At 37.7% G+C, this 22,375-nt stretch overlaps 1 non-coding gene and 6 pseudogenes across 1 annotated transcript; all 7 read right to left on the bottom strand.

The window, feature by feature from the left end:
- Window positions 1-5,189: 5,189 nt before the first annotated feature.
- On the bottom strand, window positions 5,190-5,308 carry LOC142346887 (5S ribosomal RNA). The gene has a single exon (XR_012759923.1). It is a non-coding gene; the product is annotated as a 5S ribosomal RNA (ribosomal RNA).
- Window positions 5,309-8,365: 3,057 nt separating this feature from the next.
- Window positions 8,366-8,484, bottom strand: LOC142347286 (5S ribosomal RNA; annotated as a pseudogene).
- Window positions 8,485-9,663: 1,179 nt separating this feature from the next.
- LOC142347290 (5S ribosomal RNA) lies at window positions 9,664-9,782 on the bottom strand (annotated as a pseudogene).
- A 1,062-nt stretch (window positions 9,783-10,844) lies between these two features.
- Window positions 10,845-10,963, bottom strand: LOC142347289 (5S ribosomal RNA; annotated as a pseudogene).
- Window positions 10,964-12,330: 1,367 nt separating this feature from the next.
- On the bottom strand, window positions 12,331-12,449 carry LOC142347285 (5S ribosomal RNA; annotated as a pseudogene).
- Window positions 12,450-13,838: 1,389 nt separating this feature from the next.
- On the bottom strand, window positions 13,839-13,957 carry LOC142347292 (5S ribosomal RNA; annotated as a pseudogene).
- A 985-nt stretch (window positions 13,958-14,942) lies between these two features.
- LOC142347291 (5S ribosomal RNA) lies at window positions 14,943-15,061 on the bottom strand (annotated as a pseudogene).
- Between the last annotated feature and the right edge of the window lie 7,314 nt (window positions 15,062-22,375).

The raw sequence follows: 22,375 nt of genomic DNA on the forward strand, positions 1-22,375 counted from the left end.
TACAAAATGACATTGAAATGGCTCGCAATTTAAAAATGTTTTTGTACAAAAATCAATTTTTTTTAGTGTTTTCCAGTCTGTCAATCACAATCGTGGTTTTGGGAATCAACGGCGGCTATTTTCCGGCAATCTGCTGGGTATGTTTAAATATAGGTGAGTAGAGGTGAATGGGAATGTGAAGATTTTCAATCCAAAAGTTGGCCCAACTAGTCTCGGTTGAATGTCAAATTAATTGGTTTTGAACTAAATGGGAAAGATGTAAATAATGAGTTCTAATGGTTTGAAGTTGATCCCAGCCTAAGTGTTAACATGTGCTCTTAGATGTGAACAGAAGACGAGGTTGATTAATTTGATCGTCAGTGAAGTTAAATGATTGAATTGATTGGATATGGAATTGAAATGAGCTTTGTACAATAACGAATCTCGTGCTTATGCTTCTGTTGCTTTTTACTTCCGCAATAATTCAAGTTATTCAATAATAACCATTTTTATTTAGAAATAGAAAGACAAAAATTAATAGTAGATTTTTAACTGCTCTCGAATAAGAAGCAATTATTGTAAACGTGTGTCTTTTTAAGACGCAAAGAGGAGTATTGAGATTCTACAGGTTGTTTTTATTTAGATGACGCAAGTTTGTTCATGTCTTGTACTTTTGATTTCGAACATTGACTTGTGTTTTAGAAGGTGAACATCTGTTTTCGAACAGTAGCTTAGTTAGTAATACAGTGATTAGGTGCTGTTGGTCATGTTCAAGGTCCAAAGGTCATTTTAAGAAGTTTTCTTCCCATAACATTCCCTCTTCCCTATGCTCAAATACAGAGAGAAATCCGAAATGTACAGGAAGGGATGCCAAAGTAGAAAAAGGACAAGGCCAAACCTATTAGCCAAGAGATCATACCAGTACCGCAGCTGCGAGGAAATCAAAACACACGAAAGTGCGACTACACAGCCAAACGACGGGTATAGTTGAAATATTACAAGACATGATCTACTGGGTATACAATTAAATAACCAGCATAACCCAGATATCGGATATCTTCAACGAATTGGCGGAGGAAAGGGACCCCCCTGCCCCATCTACCTACCCCCCCCCCCCCCCCCCCCATTAACCTACGCCCCCAACCTACCTCCCCCGTACATTACTACCCCCTAACCCAACTACGCCCTACGCCCCCCGCCCCCAACCAACCTACACCCACCCCCACCCACCTACCGCGCACCCAAGCTACCCTCCCTTTCATATACCTGCCCCCAACACCAACCCAAGCCCTCAAATCAATAAACGCGTCTCCTTTTTTCAACACTTCCGATTTAGGCGGAACGCCTTCTCTTTCTCTTGATTCTTCTGATTTAGAGATTATATTGTACGACTCTTCGCGTCGTTTCGGGTAATCCACCGACTGTAATTTTAATGCATTTTTTTTGCTTGACCATCTTTGCGCTTTTTCTAGAATAATCTCTGACTTCTCATGTGACATTTTCACGCACTTCTAAATTTTCGAGTGACTGAGCCATAATTTTTTAATTTAGGACAAAGTTTGGCTAAAGTGGCACCTGACCACAAAAAATGAGCAAATTTCAATCAAAATTGACGATTTGGTGACTTGAACAAAGTTCGGTGACTGAAAAAGTTAAGCCTCATCAAATGTAACATTTTGTAATGATCAATTTCTTTAATCTTATCTTTTTGGCGATAAAAATGTTTTATAGCTTTATTGTTGTTTGTCAAATCATCTAATTCAATGAGCGTTTCATAGTTTAACAGATGGGTTACCTGGCTAAGTTTATTTTCAGTTTGTCTATATTTACAGCCGCTTCGATTGGCACTATGATATGGAATGGTTTTCAGTCCATTCTCTTTGATAGCTGTAAGTGTTCACTAAAAGGAATTTTACAATAAGTATAGATGTTTCTAAAACAGTTCTAAATCTCAATTCTGCAGAAAACGGAAGCGGGGAGAATGAAAAAAATGGCCTGCACGCGAATATCGGAAGTGTGTTTGGAGCAATGGCTATTGCAGAAATTGCGCTCGATTAGGCTTAACTTTATTGATCACCCAACTTTGTTTTCGTCATCAAATTGTCGTTTTTGGTCCGTTTGGACTCATTTTTTGTGGGCAGGCTCCTCTTTAGCCGTGAATGGGATAAAATAGAACAAATGAAGTCAGCGAACCACTTTGGACTAAATTTTACCCGTTTCCAGAAAAGTTTCCGCGCTCGATTATGCTTAACCTTTTCGATCACCGAGTATTTTGAGAGTCTAAAATGTGCAAATATCAAATATAATTATACAATGAGATTTTAATGCTATAAAACAAGCTTACAACACTTGATGTTCCCAGGCGTTCACCCTTCCAAGTACTAAGCAGGTCCAATCTTCCTTAATTTCGTTGAACGGACAACATGGTATGGTTGTAGGCATTTGCGTAGGTGGGAACGAATTTTTATACAACAGTATTGTATTGTCATCGTATATTCAGATATAGGATTACTTTAACTGCTCGCCCTGCGGTTTGCAAATTAGTCACTTAATACATGCAATTTTAGCCCTGGTTGTGTTATAATTTATGCAATTCGTAGCCATACAGTGTTTTATGACCGACGCACAAACTTTTTAATCCAACCATCCACAATACAGGGGAACGGCCGTAAAACAAAGGACAGATGAATTGCGTCCGAGGAACCTGTATAACCAGACATTGAACCGGAAGCATGACTTCAGTGGGTTTAGGCCGGTAATTGGGAAAATCAGTGGTGAATTGCTTTTAGCCTTATTGTTGTGATGAACTTAGTAAATAGGTAAGCTTCAACTTTATTTGATAAATTTTAGTTGAATGCATTCTGCGTTAGCGAAGTGCAGCCTAAAGAATTGAACTCACCAATTTGCACTAACTTAAAGTTTAGCTAAATAAAGAGGAATTTTACAATTGGCATAGATGTTTCTGAGTCAGTTCCGAATCTCAATTTTGCAGTAAACGAAAGCGGGGGAACAAAAAAGAGGCCTACACGAGTATTGGATCTGTGTTTGGAGCAGCGGTTATTGCTGAAATTGTTGTTTATAAAAGATGACCCCACTCGATAATGCTTAACTAACTTTTTTGATCAGCGAGGCCTTTAGAAACTGTAAAAAATGCAAATATCCAATATAATTATTCTGTGAGGTTTGAACACTCAAAAGAAAAAGCCTACAACACCTGTTGTTTCCAAGCAGTCACCCTTCGAAGCACTAAACAGGCCCAATGTGGCTTAACTTCGGTGATCGGACAAAAACCGGTGGATTCAACCTGTATGGTTTTAGACATTTGCGTAATTAGGAACGAATTTATGTACAACAGTATTGTATTAAAGTCTTGTATTCATACTTGTCAAATCCCTTTAGCCTAATTGTTGTGATAAATGTAGTAAATAAGTAAGTATCAACTTTAAATGATAAGTTTTAGTTGAATGCATTCTGCGTTAGCTGAGTGAAGCCCAGAGAATGCAACTCACCGAATTGCACTAGCTTAAAAATTAGTTTTATATAGAGGAATTTTACAATTAGCATAGATGTTTCTGAGACAGTTCCAAATCTCAATTCTGCTGTAAACGAAAGCGGGGGAACAAATAAATTGGCGTAAACGAGTATTGGAATTGTCTTTGGAGCAGCGGTTATTGCTGAAAACGTTGTTTACAAAAAAGTGACCGCGCTCGATGATACTTAACTAACTATTTTGATCATCGCGGGCTTTTGTGTGCAAATATCAAACACAATTATCCTTTGAAGTTTGAGCACTCAAAAGAAAAGCCTACAAACCCTGTTGTTCCCAAACAGTCAACCTGCGAAGCACTAATCGGGCGCAATGTTGCTTATTTTTGGTGATTGGACGAAAACCGGTGCATTCTACATGGTATGGACGTAGGCATTTAAGTATTTGGGAACAAATTTATATACAACATTATTGTATTGTAGTCCTGTATTCATACTCGTCAAATCGTTTTATCCTAATTGTTGTGATAAACTTTGTAAATTTGTAAGTATCAATTTTGTTTGATATATTTATATAAATGTGTTCTGCATTACTGGAGTGCAGCTTAATTAACTGAAGTCATGGTTTGCACTTATTAAAATTAGTTTAAAAAAGGGGAATTTTACCTTTAGCAGAGATGTTTTTGAGGCAGTTTCAAATCTAAGTTCTGCAATAAACGAAAGCAGTGGAACAAATAAAATGGCCTACAGGAGTATTGTAAGTGTGCTTGGAGCAGCGATAATTGCTGAAATTGTCAATTACAAAAAGTGACCCCACTCGATAATGCTGAACTAACTTTTTTGACCACCGCGGCCTTTTTGTGGTTCTAAAATGTGCAAATATCAAATACAATTATCCTTTCAGGTTTGAGCACTCAAAAGAAAAGCCTACGACCCCCTGTTGTTCTCAAGCAGTCAACCTGGGAAGCACTAAACAGGCCCAATGTTGCTTAATTTTGGTGATGGGACAAAAATCGGTGAATTCATAATGGTATGGTTGTAGGCAGTTAAGCAATTGGGACCGAATATATATACAGCAGTATTGTATTGTAGCCTTGTTTTCATACTTGTCAAATCTTTTTAGCCTTATTGTTGTGATAAACTTAGTAAATAGGTAAGTTTCAACGTCACTTGATAATTTTTTGTTTAATGCATTCTAGCATTCTGTGTTAGCGGAGTGAAGCCTAGAGAACGCAACTCATCGGTTTGCACTAGCTTATAACTTAGTTTAATGAAGGGGAATTTTACAAAAAGCATAGATGTTTCTGAGACAGTTCTAAATCTCAATCCTGCAGTAAACGGAAGCAGGGGAACAAATGAAGTGGCCTATACAAGTATGTGGAGTATGTTTGGAGCAATGCTTTCTGCTGAAATTGTGATTTACAAAAAGTATCCGAACTCGATGAGGCTTAATTTTTTCGATCACCGAACTTTGTTTTGGTCACCAAATCCTCAATTTTAGTCCGATTTGGCTCATTTTTTTGGGCAAGCTTCACCTAAGCCGTAATTGGGAAAAAGACAAAAAATTGGACACAGCGAACCGTTTTGGAAAAGTTTTTACCAATCTTCAAAAAAGTATCCGCGCTCGATGAGGCTTAACTTTTTCGATCACCGAGGCTTTTTGAGGCTCTAAAATGTGTAAATATCAGAAAAAATTATTCTACGAGGTTTGAATACTTGAAAAAAGCCTACAACACCTGGTGTTCCCAAGCGGTCACCCATCCAAGTACTAACCAGGCCCAATGTTGCTTAACTTCGGTGATCGGACGAGAACCGGTGCATTCAACATGGTATGGTTGTAGGCATTTGCGTAAGTGGGAGTAAATTTATATACAACAGTATCGTATTGTCATCGTATATTCATATATAGGATTACTTTAACTGCTCGCCCTGCGGTTTGCGAAATACTATTTTAATACATGCAATTTTGGCCACGGTTGTGTTTTTATTTATGAAATTCGTAGCCATACAGTGTTTTATTACCAAGGCACAAATTTTTTATTCCAACCAGCCAAAAAACAGTGGAACGGGTGCAAAACAGAGGACAGATCAGTTGGGTCCGAGGAACCTGTATAACCGGACATTGAGCCGAAAGCATGACTTCAGTGGGTTTAGGCCGGTAATTGGAAAAATCAGTGGTGAATTGCTTTTAGCCTTATTGTTGTGATAAACTTAGTAAATAGGTAAGTATCAACTTTATCTGATAATTTTTTTGAATGCATTTTGCATTAGCGGATTGCAGCCTAAAAAATGAAACTCACCGATTTGCACTAACTTAAAGTTTTGTTTACTAAAGTGGGATTATACAAATAGTATAGATGTTTCTGAGACAGTTCCAATTCTCAAGTCTGTAGTAGACGAAAGCGCAAAACAAATAGAAAGGCCTATAAGAGTATTGGAAATGTGTTTGGTGCAATGGTTCTTGCCGAAATTGTTTACAAAAAGTAACCGCGCTCGATGAAACTCATTTTCATCGATCACCAAACTTTTTAGGTTATCAAATCGGCAATTTTGATCCGATTAGGATCAAATTCTTGTGGGCAAAATACACAAAAGCCATAGTTGGGGATAAAAGAAGAAAAATTGGACTCAAGAAAAAGTGAACCATCATTGACAAGTTTTTACCAATTTCCTGAAAAGTGTCCGTGCTCGATGAGGCTTAACTTCATCGATCACTCAACTTTGTTTTTGTCATCAAATCGTCATTTTAAATCCGTTTGCGCTCATTTTTCTATGGGCAAGCTCCCCTTTAGCCTTAGTTGAGGATAAAAAAACGACTCAGCGAACCACTTTGCACAAACTTTCAACCATTTCTAAAAAAAATGTCCAAGCTCGGTGAGGCCTAACTTCTTCGATCACCGAATCTTTTTCCGTTACCAAATCGTCAATTTTGGTCCGATTTGGCTTTTTTATGTGTGCAGGCTCTACTTCAGCCGTAGTTGGGGATAAAACAAGAAAATTTGGACTGAGCGAACAATTTTGGACTTGTTCTTACCAATATACCAAAAAAGCGTCGCTGCTCGATGAGCCGTAATTTTTTCGATCACGGAACATTGTTTTGGTCACCAAGTCGAAAGTTTTTGGTCCAAGTGGGCTCAACGTCAGTGGGCAAGTTACACAATAGTCATAGTTGGGGATCAAAGAAGAAGAATCGGACTCAGTGAACTGTTTTGGACATGTTTTTACCAATTTCCAGAAAAGTGTCCGCGCTCGATGAGGCTTGGCATTTTCCATTACTGAACTCTGTTTTGGTGACCAAAATGCCAATTTTGTTTCCTGCAGCCTAGCCTCATTTTTGTGGGCAGGCTCCACTTTAGCCATAGTTGACGATAAAATAGAAAAAAGTGGTTTCATTGATTTGAACCACTTTGGACAAATTTTTCTCCATTTCCAAAAAAAAGTTCACGCTCGATGATGCTTTACTTTTTCGATAACCGAAGCTTTTTGAGGCTCTGAAGTGTGAAAATGTCAAAAATAAATACTCCATAAGGTTTTAACGCTAAAAAAGCCTAAATTAGCTGATATTCCCAGGCGGTCACCCTTCGAAGCACTAAACCAGCGCAATCTTGCCTAATCTCGATGATCGGACAAAAAGCGGTGCAATCAACATGGTATGGTTTTAGTCACTTGTAATTGGGAACAAATTTTAATTCAACAGTACTGTATTGTACACTTGCTTTCATACTTGTCAAATGATTTCAGCCTAATTGTTGTGATAAACTTAGTAAATAGGTAAGTATCAACTTTATCTGATAAGTTTTATTTGAATGCATTCTACGTAAGCGGAGTGCAGCCGAAAGTTTGAAACTTACCGATTTGCACTAACTTAAAATTTAGTTTTATAAAGGGGGATTATAAAAATAGTTTTGATGTGTCTGAGACAGTTCCAATTCTCAATTTTGCAGTATACGAAAGCGGGAAAAGACTTAAAAAGTCATACACGAGTATTCGAATTTTGTTTGGGTCAATAGTTGAAATTGTCGTCTACAAAAAGTGACCGCGCTCAATGAGACTTATTGTCTTTGATCACCAAACTTTTTTTTAATTACCAAATCGTCAATTTTGGTCCGATTTGGCTCACTTTTTGTGGGCAAGTTACAAAGTAGCCATAGTTGGGGATAAAAGAAGAAGAATCGGATCCAGTGAACCATTTCAATTTGGACAAAGTCTTACCAATTTCCAGAAAAATGTCCGCGCTCGATGAGGCTTAACTTGTTTTATCACCGAAATTTTTTTGGTTTACAAATCGTCAATTATGATCCAGTTGAACTCATTTTTCCTGGGCAGGCTCCAACTTAGCCAAAGGCTCCACCTTAGACATGTTCTTACCAATTTACCGAAAAGTGTCCGCGCTCGATGAGGCTTAGCTTTTTCCATCACCAAACTCCGTTTTGGTCACCAAATTGTCAATTTTGGTTCAATTGGGCTCGTTTTTTGTGGTCATGCTCCACATTAGGCATAATTAGCGATAAAATTTAAAAAAATCGGACTCAGCGAACTATTTGGACAAATTTTATCAATCTCATCTTTGCGCGCAGGCTCCACTTTAGCCATAGTTGAGGATAAAACAGAGAAAAGTGGACTGGAATTTTTCTATCACCGGACATTGTTTCGGTCACCAAATTGTGAATTTTTGGTCTGAATGGGCGGATTTTTGCGGGCAGCTGACACATTAGCTATAGTTGGGGATACAAGATAAAGAGGTGGACTCAGCGAACCATTTTAGACAAGTTTTTACCAATTTCCAAAATAATTTCCGCGCTCGATAAGCCTTCACTTTTCGATCACCGAGGCTATTTGAGGCTCTTAAATACGTAAATATCAAATATAATTATTCTCTGTAGTTTGCACACTCAAAAAAAGCCTACAACACCTGGTGTTACGAAGCGATCAGCCATCCAAGTACTAACCAGGCCCACTGTTGCTTACCTTCGGTGATCGGACGCGAACCGGTGCATTCAACATGATATGCTCGTGGGAGTTGGCGTAATTGGGAACGGATTTATATGCAAAAGTTTTGTATTTTAGTCTTGGATTTTCACACCTGTCAAATGCTCTTAGCCAAATTACTGTGATAGACTTAGTAAATACGTAGGTATCAACTTTTTTCGAAAAGTTTTAGTTGAATGCATTCAGAGTGCAGCCTAACATAAAAATTAGTTCAATAAAGGTGAAATTTATAATAAGCTTTGATGTTTCTGAGACTCTGAGACAATTCCAAATCTCAATTCTGCTGTAAACGAAAGCGGGGGAACTAATAAAATAGCTAACACGATTATTGGAAGTGTTTTTGGAGAAGTGGTTGTTGCTGAAATTGTCGTTTAGATAAAGTGACTGCGCTCGATGAAGCTTGACTTTTTCGATCATCGAATATTGTTTTGATTACGAAGTTGTCAAATTTAGTCTGATTGGGTGCATTTTTTTGCGGCAAGTTACGCATTAGCATTGGTGTTGGGGATAAAAGAAGCGGATTCAGCGAACCATTTTAGACAAATTGTTACCAATTTCCAAAAAGTGCCCGCGCTCGATGAGGCTTAGCTTATATAGCTTTTTCCTTCATCAAACTCCGTTTTAGTCCCCAAATTGTCAATTTTGGTTCAATTGGACGCGTTTTTGTGGCCATGCTCCACATTAGGCATACTTAGGGATTCAATTTAAGTAATCGGACTCAGCGAACCATTTGGACGAGTTTTATCAATCTCATTTTTGCGGGCAGGCTTCACTTTAGCCAAAGTTGTCATGCTCCACATTAGGCATAATTAGCGACAAAATTTTAAAAAATCGGACTCAGCGAATTATTTGGACAAATTTTATCAATCTCATCTTTGCACGCAGGCTCCACTTTAGCCATAGTTGAGGATAAAACAGAGAAAAGTGGACCGGAATTTTTCTATCACCGGACATTGTTTCGGTCACCAAATTGTGAATTTTTGGTCTGAATGGGCGGATTTTTGCGGGCAGCTGACACATTAGCTATAGTTGGGGATACAAGATAAAGAGGTGGACTCAGCGAACCATTTTAGACAAGTTTTTTACCAATTTCCAAAATAATTTCCGCGCTCGATAAGCCTTAACTTTTCGATCACCGAGGCTATTTGAGGCTCTTAAATACGTAAATATCTAATATAATTATTCTCTGTAGTTTGCACACTCAAAAAAAGCCTACAACACCTGGTGTTACGAAGCGATCAGCCATCCAAGTACTAACCAGGCCCACTGTTGCTTACCTTCGGTGATCGGACGCAAACCGGTGCATTCAACATGATATGCTCGTGGGAATTGGCGTATTTGGGAACGGATTTATATGCAAAAGTTTTGTATTTTAGTCCTGATTTTCACACCTGTCAAATGCTCTTAGCCAAATTACTGTGATAGACTTAGTAAATACGTAGGTATCAACTTTTTTCGAAAAGTTTTAGTTGAATGCATTGAGAGTGCAGCCTAACGTAAAAATTAGTTCAATAAAGGTGAAATTTATAATAAGCTTTGATGTTTCTGAGACTCTGAGACAATTCCAAATCTCAATTCTGCTATAAACGAAAGCGGGGGAACTAATAAAATAGCTAACACGATTATTGGAAGTGTTTTTGGAGAAGTGGTTGTTGCTGAAATTGTCGTTTACATAAAGTGACTGCGCTCGATGAAGCTTGACTTTTTCGATCATCGAATATTGCTTTGATTACGAAGTTGTCAAATTTAGTCTGATTGGGTGCATTGTTTTGCGGCAGGTTACGCATTAGCATTGGTGTTGGGGATAAAAGAAGCGGATTCAGCGAACCATTTTAGACAAATTGTTACCAATTTCCAAAAAGTGCCCGCGCTCGATGAGGCTTAGCTTATATAGCTTTTTCCTTCATCAAACTCCGTTTTAGTCCCCAAATTGTCAATTTTGGTTCAATTGGACGCGTTTTTGTGGCCATGCTCCACATTAGGCATACTTAGGGATAAAATTTAAGAAATCGGACTCAGCGAACCATTTGGACGAGTTTTATCAATCTCATTTTTGCGGGCAGGCTTCACTTAAGCCAAAGTTGAGGATAAAACAGAGAAAAGTGGACTGGAATTATTCTATCACCGGACATTGTTTCGGTCACCAAATTGTGAATTTTTGGTCTGAATGGGCGGATTTTTGCGGGCAGCTAACACATTAGCTATAGTTGGTGATACAAGATAAAGAACTGGACTCAGCAAACCATTTTTGACTAAGTTTTATCAATTTCCAAAAAAGTATCCGCGCTCGATAGACCATAACTTTTTCGATCAACGAGATTTTTTGAGGCTCTAAAATACGTAAATATCAACTATAAATATTCTCTGTAGTTTGCACACTCAAAAGAAAAAGCCTACAACACCTGGTGTTACGAAGCGGTCAGCCATCCAAGCACTAGCCAGGCTCACTGTTGCTTACCTTCGGTGATCGGACGAGAACCGGTGCATTCAACAGGGTATAGTAGTAGGAATTGGCGTAATTGGGAACAAATTTATATGCAACAGTTTTGAATTGTAGTCTTGTTTTTCCCACTTGTCAAATGCTTTTAGTCTATTTGTTGTGGTAAATTTAGTAAATAGGTAACTATCAACTGCTTTTGAAGTTTCAATTGAATGTATTCAAAGTGCAGCCTAACACAAAATTTAGTTCAATAAAGGTGAAATTTACAATAAGCTTAGATGTTTCTGAGACAATTCCAAATCTCAATTCTGCTGTAAACGAAAACGGGGAAACTAATAAAATACCTAACACGATTATTGGAAGTGTTTATGGAGAAGTGGTTGTTGCTGAAATTGTCGTTTACAGAAAGTGACCGCGCTCGATGAAACTCACCGATTTGCACTAACTTAAAAGTTACTTTAATAAAGAGGAATTTTTTAAGGAGCATAGATGTTTCTGAGACAATTCCGAATCTCAATTCTGCAGTAAAGTGGGGGAACAAATAAAGTGGCCTACACGAGAATTAGATGTTTGTTTGGAGAAGTGGTTGTTGCTGAAATTTTCGTTTACAAAAAGTGACCGCGCTCGATGAAACTCACCGATTTGCACTAACTTAAAAATTACTTTAATAAAGAGGAATTTTATAAGGAGCATAGGTGTTTCTGAGACAATTCCAAATCTCAATTCTGCAGTAAAGTGGGGGAACAAATAAAGTGGCCTACACGAGTATTAGATGTTTGTTTGGAGAAGTGGTTGTTGCTGAAATTGTCGTTTACAAAAAGTGACCGCGCTCGATGAGGCTTGACTTTTTAGATCATCGAACTTTCTTTTGATTACCAAGTTGTCAATTTTGGTACAATTGGGTGCGTTTTTAAGAGCAGGTTACACATGAGCCATAGTGTTTTGAATAAAAGATAAAAAGCCGGACTCAGCGAACCATTTTAGACAAGTTGTTAACAATTTCCACAAAAGTGTCCGCGCTTGATGAGGCTTGTCATTTTCCATTACCAAACATTTTTTTGGTCGCCAAATCGTCAATTTTGTTCCTTGTAGGCTCATATTTGCAGGCAGGCTCCACTTTAGCCATAGCTGAGGATAAATAAGAGAAAGTTGGACTGGTTTTTTTTATCACCGAACATTGTTCCGGTCACAAAATTGTAAATTTTTGGTCCGAGTGGGCGCATGTGTTGCGGGAAGTTTACACACTTCCATAGTTGGGGATAAAAGATAAAGAAGCGGACTCAGTGAACCATTTTGGACAAGTTTTTACCAGTTTCCAAGAAAGAATTTGCGCTCAATGAGCCTTAACTTTTTTGATCACTGATGTCTTTTGAGGCTCTAAAATATGTAAATATCAACTATAATTATTCTCTGTAGTTTGCACACTCAAAAGAAAAAGCCTACAACATCTGGTGTTACGAAGTGGTCATCCATCCAAGTACTCTCCAATCCCAATTTTGCTTAACTTCGGTGATCGGACGAAAACCGTTGCATTCAACATGGTATGGTTGTAGGAATTGGCGTAATTGGGAACGAATTTATATGCAACAGTTTTGTATTGTAGTCTTGTTTTTCACACTTGTCAAATGCTTTTAAGCCTAATTGTTGTGGTAAACTTAGTAAGTAGGTAAGTATCAACTGTTTTTGATAAGTTTTAGTTCCGTAGAAGAGTGCAGCCTAAGAAATGAAACTCATCGATTTGCACTAACTTAAAAATTATTTTAATAAAGAGGAATTTTATAAGGAGCATAGATGTTTCTGAGACAATTCCGAATCTCAATTCTGCAGTAAAGTGGGGGAACAAATAAAGTGGCCTACACGAGTATTAGATGTTTGTTTGGAGAAGTGGTTGTTGCTGAAATTTTCGTTTACAAAAAGTGACCGCGCTCGATGAAACTCACCGATTTGCACTAACTTAAAAATTACTTTAATAAAGAGGAATTTTATAAGGAGCATAGATGTTTCTGAGACAATTCCGAATCTCAATTCTGCAGTAAAGTGGGGGAACAAATAAAGTGGCCTACACGAGTATTAGATGTTTGTTTGGAGAAGTGGTTGTTGCTGAAATTTTCGTTTACAAAAAGTGACTGCGCTCGATGAAACTCACCGATTTGCACTAACTTAAAAATTACTTTAATAAAGAGGAATTTTATAAGGAGCATAGATGTTTCTGAGACAATTCCGAATCTCAATTCTGCAGTAAAGTGGGGGAACAAATAAAGTGAACACGAGTATTAGATGTTTGTTTGGAGAAGTGGTTGTTGCTGAAATTTTCGTTTACAAAAAGTGACCGCGCTCGATGAGGCTTGACTTTTTAGACTATCGAAATTTGTTTTTATTAACAAGTTGTCAATTTTGGTCCAATTGGGTGCGTTTTTTAAGAGCAGGTTACACATGATCCATAGTGTTTTGAATAAAAGATAAGAAGCCGGACTCATCGAACATTTTTAGACAAGTTGTTAACAATTTCCACAAAAGTGTCCGCGCTTGTTGAGGCTTGTCATTTTCCATTACCAAACATTTTTTTGGTAACCAAATCGTCAATTTTGTTCCTTGTAGGCTCATGTTTGCAGGCAGGCTCCACTTTAGCCATAGCTGAGGATAAATTAGAGAAAAGTGGACTGGTTTTTATTGATCACCGAACATTGTTTCGGTCACCAAATTGTAAATTTTTGGTCCGAATGGGCGCATTTGTTGCGGGAAGGTTACACACTTTCCATAGTTGGGGATAAAAGATAAAGAAGCGGACTCAGCGAACCATTTTGGACAAGTTTTTACCAATTTCCAAAAAAGTATTTGCGCTCAATGAGCCTTAACTTTTTCGATCAATGATGGCTTTTGAGGCTCTGAAATATGTAAATATCAACTATAATTATTCTCTGTAGTTTGCACACTCAAAAGAAAAAGCCTACAACACCTGGTGTTACGAAGCGGTCATCCATCCAAGTACTCTCTAGTCCCAATTTCGCTTAATTTCGGTGATCGGACGAAAACCGTTGCATTCAACATGGTATGGTTGTAGGAATTGGCGTAATTGGGAACGAATTTATATGCAACAGTTTTTTATTGTAGTCTTGTTTTTCACGCTTTTCAAATGCTTTTTTGCCTAATTGTTCTGGTAGACTTAGTAAATAGGCAAGTATCAATTGCTTTTGATAAGTTTTAATTTCCTAGTGGCGTGCAGCCTAAGAAATGAAACTCAGCGATTTGCACTAACTTAAAATTTACTTTAAAAAAGAGGAATTTTATAATGAGCATAGATGTTTCTGAGACAACTCCGAATCTCAATTCTGCAGTAAACGAAAGTGGGAAAACAAATAAAGTGGCCTACTCGAGTATTAGATGTGTGTTTATGGAGAAGTGGTTGTTGCTGAAATTGTCGTTTACAAAAAGTGACCGCGCTCGATGAGGCTTGACTTTTTAGATCATCGAACTTTGTTTTGATTACCAAGTTGTCAATTTTGGTACAATTGGGTGCGATTTTTAAGAGCAGGTTACACATGAGCCATAGTGTTTTGAATAAAAGATAAAAAGCCGGACTCAGCGAACCATTTAAGACAAGTTGTTAACAATTTCCACAAAAGTGTCCGCGCTTGATGAGGCTTGTCATTTTCCATTACCAAACATTTTTTTGGTCACCAAATCGTCAATTTTGTTCCTTGTAGGCTCATGTTTGCAGGCAGACTCCACTTTAGCCATAACTGAGGATGAATTAGAGAAAAGTGGACTGGTTTTTTTAATCACCGAACATTGTTTCGGGCACCAAATTGTAAGTTTTTGGTCCGAGTGGGCGCATTTATTGCGGGAAGGCTACACACTTCAATAGTTGCGGATAAAAGATAAAGAAGCGGACTCAGCGAACCATTTTGGACAAGTTTTTTCCAATTTCCAAAAAAGTATTTGCGCTCAATGAGCCTTAACTTTTTCGATCAACGATGTCTTTTGAGGCTCTGAAATATGTGAATATCAACTATAATTATTCTCTGTAGTTTGCACACTCAAAAGAAAAAGCCTACAACACCTGGTGTTACGAAGCGGTCATCCATCCAAGTACTCTCCAGTCCCAATTTCGCTTAGTTTCGGTGATCGGACGAAAACCGTTGCATTCAACATGGTATGGTTGTAGGAATTGGCCTAATTGGGAACGAATTTATATGCAACAGTTTTGTATTGTAGTCTGGTTTTTCACGCTTTTCAAATGCTTTTTTGCCTAATTGTTCTGGTAGACTTAGTAAATAGGCAAGTATCAACTGCTTTTGATAAGTTTTAATTCCCTAGTGGCGTGCAGCCTAAGAAATGAAACTCAGCGATTTGCACTAACTTAAAATTTACTTTAAAAAAGAGGAATTTTATAATGAGCATAGATGTTTCTGAGACAACTCCGAATCTCAATTCTGCAGTAAACGAAAGTGGGAAAACAAATAAAGTGGCCTACTCGAGTATTAGATGTGTGTTTATGGAGAAGTGGTTGTTGCTGAAATTGTCGTTTACAAAAAGTGACCGCGCTCGATGAGGCTTGACTTTTTAGATCATCGAACTTTGTTTTGATTACCAAGTTGTCAATTTTGGTACAATTGGGTGCGATTTTTAAGAGCAGGTTACACATGAGCCATAGTGTTTTGAATAAAAGATAAAAAGCCGGACTCAGCGAACCATTTTAGACAAGTTGTTAACAATTTCCACAAAAGTGTCCGCGCTTGATGAGGCTTGTCATTTTCCATTACCAAACATTTTTCTGGTCACCAAATCGTCAATTTTGTTCCTTGTAGGCTCATGTTTGCAGGCAGACTCCACTTTAGCCATAACTGAGGATGAATTAGAGAAAAGTGGACTGGTTTTTTTAATCACCGAACATTGTTTCGGGCACCAAATTGTAAGTTTTTGGTCCGAGTGGGCGCATTTATTGCGGGAAGGCTACACACTTCAATAGTTGCGGATAAAAGATAAAGAAGCGGACTCAGCGAACCATTTTGGACAAGTTTTTACCAATTTCCAAAAAAGTATTTGCGCTCAATGAACCTTAACTTTTTCGATCAACGATGTCTTTTGAGGCTCTGAAATATGTAAATATCAACTATAATTATTCTCTGTAGTTTGCACACTCAAAAGAAAAAGCCTACAACACCTGGTGTTGAGAAGCGGTCATCCATCCAAGTACTCTCCAGTCCCAATTTTGCTTAATTTGGAGGATCGGACGGAAACCGTTGCATTCAATATGGTATGGTTGTAGGAATTGGCGTAATTGGGAACGAATTTATATGCAACAGTTTTGTATTGTAGTCTTGTTTTTCACACTTGTCAAATGCTATTTAGCCTAATTGTTGTGGTAAACTTAGTAAATAGGTAAGTATCAACTGCTTTTGATAAGTTTTAGTTCCCTAGCAGAGTGCAGCCTAAGAAATGAAACTCACCGATTTGCACTAAATTAAAAGTTACTTTAAAAGATAGGAATTTTATAATGAGCTTAGATGTTTCTGAGACAACTCCGAATCTCAATTCTGCAGTAAACGAAAGTGGGAGAACAAATAGAGAGGCCTACTCGAGTATTAGATGTGTGTTTGAGGAAGTGGTTGTTGCTGAAATTGTCGTTTATAAAAAGTGACCGAGCTCGATGAGGCTTAAATTTTTAGATCATCGAACTTTGTTTTGATTACCAAATTGTCAATTTTGGTCCAATTGGGTGCGTTTTTTAAGAGCACGTTATACATGAGCCATAGTGTTTTGAATAAAAGATAAAAAGCCGGACTCAGCGAACCATTTTAGACAAGTTGGTAACAATTTCCACTAAATTGTCCGCGCTTGATGAGGCTTGTCATTTTCCATTACCAAACATTTTTTTGGTCACCAAATCGTCAATTTTGTACCTTGTAGGCTCATGTTTGCAGGCAGGCTCCACTTTATCCTTAGCTGAGGATAAATTAGAGAAAAGTGGACTGGTTTTTATTGATCACCGAACATTGTTTCGGTCACCAAATTGTGAATTTTTGGTCCGAGTGGGCGCATTTGTTGCGGGAAGGTTACACACTTTCCATAGTTGGGGATAAAAGATAAAGAAGCGGACTCAGCGAACCATTTTGGACAAGTTTTTACCAGTTTCGGAAAAAAAATTTGCTCTCAATGAGCCTTAATTTTTTGATCACCGATGCCTTTTGAGGCTCTAAAATTTGTAAATCTCAACAATAATTATTCTCTGTAGTTTGCACACTCAAAAGAAAAAGCCTACAACACCTGGTGTTGAGAAGCGGTCATCCATCCAAGTACTCTCCAGTCCCAATTTTGCTTAATTTGGAGGATCGGACGGAAACCGTTGCATTCAATATGGTATGGTTGTAGGAATTGGCGTAATTGGGAACGAATTTATATGCAACAGTTTTGTATTGTAGTCTTGTTTTTCACACTTGTCAAATGCTTTTTAGCCTAATTGTTGTGGTAAACTTAGTGAATAGGTAAGTATCAACTGCTTTTGATAAGTTTTAGTTCCCTAGCAGAGTGCAGCCTAAGAAATGAAACTCACCGATTTGCACTAAATTAAAATTTACTTTAAAAAAGAGGAACTTTATAATGAGCTTAGATGTTTCTGAGACAACTCCGAATCTCAATTCTGCAGTAAACGAAAGTGGGAGAACAAATAGAGTGGCCTACTCGAGTATTAGATGTGTGTTTGAAGAAGTGGTTGTTGCTGAAATTGTCGTTTATAAAAAGTGACCGCGCTCGATGAGGCTTGAATTTTTAGATCATCGAACTTTGTTTTGATTACCAAATTGTCAATTTTGGTCCAATTGGGTGCGTTTTTTAAGAGCACGTTATACATGAGCCATAGTGTTTTGAATAAAAGATAAAAAGCCGGACTCAGAGAACCATTTTAGACAAGTTGGTAACAATTTCCACTAAATTGTCCGCGCTTGATGAGGCTTGTCATTTTCCATTACCAAACAATTTTTTGGTCACCAAATCGTCAATTTTGTACCTTGTAGGCTCATGTTTGCAGGCAGGCTCCATTTTATCCTTAGGTGAGGATAAATTAGAGAAAAGTGGACTGGTTTTTATTGATCACCGAACCTTGTTTCGGTCACCAAATTGTGAATTTTTGGTCCGAGTGGGCGCATTTGTTGCGGGAAGGTTACACACTTTCCATAGTTGGGGATAAAAGATAAAGAAGCGGACTCAGCGAACCATTTTGGACAAGTTTTTACCAGTTTCCAAAAAAGAATTTGCTCTCAATGAGCCTTAACTTTTTTGATCACCGATGCCTTTTGAGGCTCTAAAATTTGTAAATCTCAACAATAATTATTCTCTGTAGTTTGCACACTCAAAAGAAAAAGCCTACAACACCTGGTGTTGAGAAGCGGTCATCCATCCAAGTACTCTCCAGTCCCAATTTTGCTTAATTTGGAGGATCGGACGGAAACCGTTGCATTCAATATGGTATGGTTGTAGGAATTGGCGTAATTGGGAACGAATTTATATGCAACAGTTTTGTATTGTAGTCTTGTTTTTCACACTTGTCAAATGCTTTTTAGCCTAATTGTTGTGGTAAACTTAGTAAATAGGTAAATATCAACTGCTTTTGATAAGTTTTAGTTCCCTAGCAGAGTGCAGCCTAAGAAATGAAACTCACCGATTTGCACTAAATTAAAATTTACTTCAAAAAAGAGGAATTTTATAATGAGCTTAGATGTTTCTGAGACAACACCGAATCTCAATTCTGCAGTAAACGAAAGTGGGAGAACAAATAGAGTGGCCTACTCGAGTATTAGATGTGTGTTTGAAGAAGTGGTTGTTGCTGAAAATGTCGTTTATAAAAAGTGACTGCGCTCGATGAGGCTTGAATTTTTAGATCATCGAACTTTGTTTTGATTACCAAATTGTCAATTTTGGTCCTATTGGGTGCGTTTTTTAAGAGAACGTTATACATGAGCCATAGTGTTTCGAATAAAAGATAAAAAGCCGGACTCAGCGAACCATTTTAGACAAGTTGGTAACAATTTCCACTAAATTGTCCGCGCTTGATGAGGCTTGTCATTTTCCATTACCAAACATTTTTTTGGTCACCAAATCGTCAATTTTGTACCTTGTAGGCTCATGTTTGCAGGCAGGCTCCACTTTATCCTTAGCTGAGGATAAATTAGAGAAAAAAGGACTGGTTTTTATTGATCACCGAACATTTTTTCGGTCACCAAATTGTAAATTTTTGGTCCGAGTGGGCGCATTTGTTGCGGGAAGGTTACACACTTTCCATAGTTGGGGATAAAAGATAAGGAAGCGGACTCAGCGAACCATTTTGGACAAGTTTTTACCAGTTTCCAAAAAAGAATTTGCTCTCAATGAGCCTTAACTTTTTTGATCACCGATGTCTTTTGAGGCTCTAAAATATGTAAATCTCAACAATAATTATTCTCTGTAGTTTGCACACTCAAAAGAAAAAGCCTACAACACCTGGTGTTGAGAAGCGGTCATCCATCCAAGTACTCTCCAGTCCCAATTTTGCTTAATTTGGAGGATCGGACGGAAACCGTTGCATTCAATATGGTATGGTTGTAGGAATTGGCGTAATTGGGAACAAATTTATATGCAACAGTTTTGTATTGTAGTCTTGTTTTTCACACTTGTCAAATGCTTTTTAGCCTAATTGTTGTGGTAAACTTAGTAAATAGGTAAGTATCAACTGCTTTTGATAAGTTTTAGTTCCCTAGCAGAGTGCAGCCTAAGAAATGAAACTCACCGATTTGCACTAAATTAAAATTTACTTTAGAAAAGAGGAATTTTATAATGAGCTTAGATGTTTCTGAGACAACTCCGAATCTCAATTCTGCAGTAAACGAAAGTGGGAGAACAAATAGAGTGGCCTACTCGAGTATTAGATGTGTGTTTGACGAAGTGGTTGTTGCTGAAATTGTCGTTTATAAAAAGTGACCGCGCTCGATGAGGCTTGAATTTTTAGATCATCGAACTTTGTTTTGATTACCAAATTGTCAATTTTGGTCCAATTGGGTGCGTTTTTTAAGAGCACGTTATACATGAGCCATAGTGTTTTGAATAAAAGATAAAAAGCCGGACTCAGCGAACCATTTTAGACAAGTTGTTAACAATTTCCACAAAAGTGTCCACGCTTGATGAGGCTTGTCATTTTCCATTACCAAACATTTTTTTGGTCACCAAATCGTCAATTTTGTACCTTGTAGGCTCATGTTTGCAGGCAGGCTCCACTTTATCCTTAGCTGAAGATAAATTAGAGAAAAGTGGACTGGTTTTTATTGATCACCGAATATTGTTTCGGTCACCAAATTGTAAATTTTTGGTCCGAGTGGGCGCATTTGTTGCGGGAAGGTTACACACTTTCCATAGTTGGGGATAAAAGATAAAGAAGCGGACTCAGCGAACCATTTTGGACAAGTTTTTACCAGTTTCCAAAAAAGAATTTGCTCTCAATGAGCCTTAACTTTTTTGATCACCGATGTCTTTTGAGGCTCTAAAATATGTAAATCTCAACAATAATTATTCTCTGTAGTTTGCACACTCAAAAGAAAAAGCCTACAACACCTGGTGTTGAGAAGCGGTCATCCATCCAAGTACTCTCCAGTCCCAATTTTGCTTAATTTGGAGGATCGGACGGAAACCGTCGCATTCAATATGGTATGGTTGTAGGAATTGGCGTAATTGGGAACAAATTTATATGCAACAGTTTTGTATTGTAGTCGTGTTTTTCACACTTGTCAAATGCTTTTTAGCCTAATTGTTGTGGTAAACTTAGTAAATAGGTAAGTATCAACTGCTTTTGATAAGTTTTAGTTCCCTAGCAGAGTGCAGCCTAAGAAATGAAACTCACCGATTTGCACTAAATTAAAATTTACTTTAGAAAAGAGGAATTTTATATTGAGCTTAGATGTTTCTGAGACAACTCCGAATCTCAATTCTGCAGTAAACGAAAGTGGGAGAACAAATAGAGTGGCCTACTCGAGTATTAGATGTGTGTTTGACGAAGTGGTTGTTGCTGAAATTGTCGTTTATAAAAAGTGACCGCGCTCGATGAGGCTTGAATTTTTAGATCATCGAACTTTGTTTTGATTACCAAATTGTCAATTTTGGTCCAATTGGGTGCGTTTTTTAAGAGCACGTTATACATGAGCCATAGTGTTTTGAATAAAAGATAAAAAGCCGGACTCAGCGAACCATTTTAGACAAGTTGTTAACAATTTCCACAAAAGTGTCCACGCTTGATGAGGCTTGTCATTTTCCATTACCAAACATTTTTCTGGTCACCAAATCGTCAATTTTGTACCTTGTAGGCTCATGTTTGCAGGCAGGCTCCACTTTATCCTTAGCTGAGGATAAATTAGAGAAAAGTGGACTGGTTTTTATTGATCACCGAATATTGTTTCGGTCACCAAATTGTAAATTTTTGGTCCGAGTGGGCGCATTTGTTGCGGGAAGGTTACACACTTTCCATAGTTGGGGATAAAAGATAAAGAAGCGGACTCAGCGAACCATTTTGGACAAGTTTTTACCAGTTTCCAAAAAAGAATTTGCTCTCAATGAGCCTTAACTTTTTTGATCACCGATGTCTTTTGAGGCTCTAAAATATGTAAATCTCAACAATAATTATTCTCTGTAGTTTGCACACTCAAAAGAAAAAGCCTACAACACCTGGTGTTGAGAAGCGGTCATCCATCCAAGTACTCTCCAGTCCCAATTTTGCTTAATTTGGAGGATCGGACGGAAACCGTTGCATTCAATATGGTATGGTTGTAGGAATTGGCGTAATTGGGAACGAATTTATATGCAACAGTTTTGTATTGTAGTCTTGTTTTTCACACTTGTCAAATGCTTTTTAGCCTAATTTTTGTGGTAAACTTAGTAAGTAGGTAAGTATCAACTGTTTTTGATAAGTTTTAGTTCCCTAGAAGAGTGCAGCCTAAGAAATGAAACTCATCGATTTGCACTAACTTAAAAATTACTTTAATAAAGAGGAATTTTATAAGGAGCATAGATGTTTCTGAGACAATTCCGAATCTCAGTTCTGCAGTAAACGAAAGTGGGGGAACAAATTAAGTGGCCTACTCGAGTATTAGATGTGTGTTTGACGAAGTGGTTGTTGCTGAAATTGTCGTTTATAAAAAGTGACCGCGCTCGATGAGGCTTGAATTTTTAGATCATCGAACTTTGTTTTGATTACCAAATTGTCAATTTTGGTCCAATTGGGTGCGTTTTTTAAGAGCACGTTATACATGAGCCATAGTGTTTTGAATAAAAGATAAAAAGCCGGACTCAGCGAACCATTTTAGACAAGTTGTTAACAATTTCCACAAAAGTGTCCACGCTTGATGAGGCTTGTCATTTTCCATTACCAAACATTTTTTTGGTCACCAAATCGTCAATTTTGTTCCTTGTAGGCTCATATTTGCAGTCAGGCTCCACTTTAGCGATAGCTGAGGATAAATTAGA

Source organism: Convolutriloba macropyga, chromosome 9, assembly GCF_964194025.1.
Source record: "Convolutriloba macropyga chromosome 9, txConMacr16.3, whole genome shotgun sequence".
Classification (NCBI taxonomy): Eukaryota; Metazoa; Xenacoelomorpha; order Acoela; family Convolutidae; genus Convolutriloba; species Convolutriloba macropyga.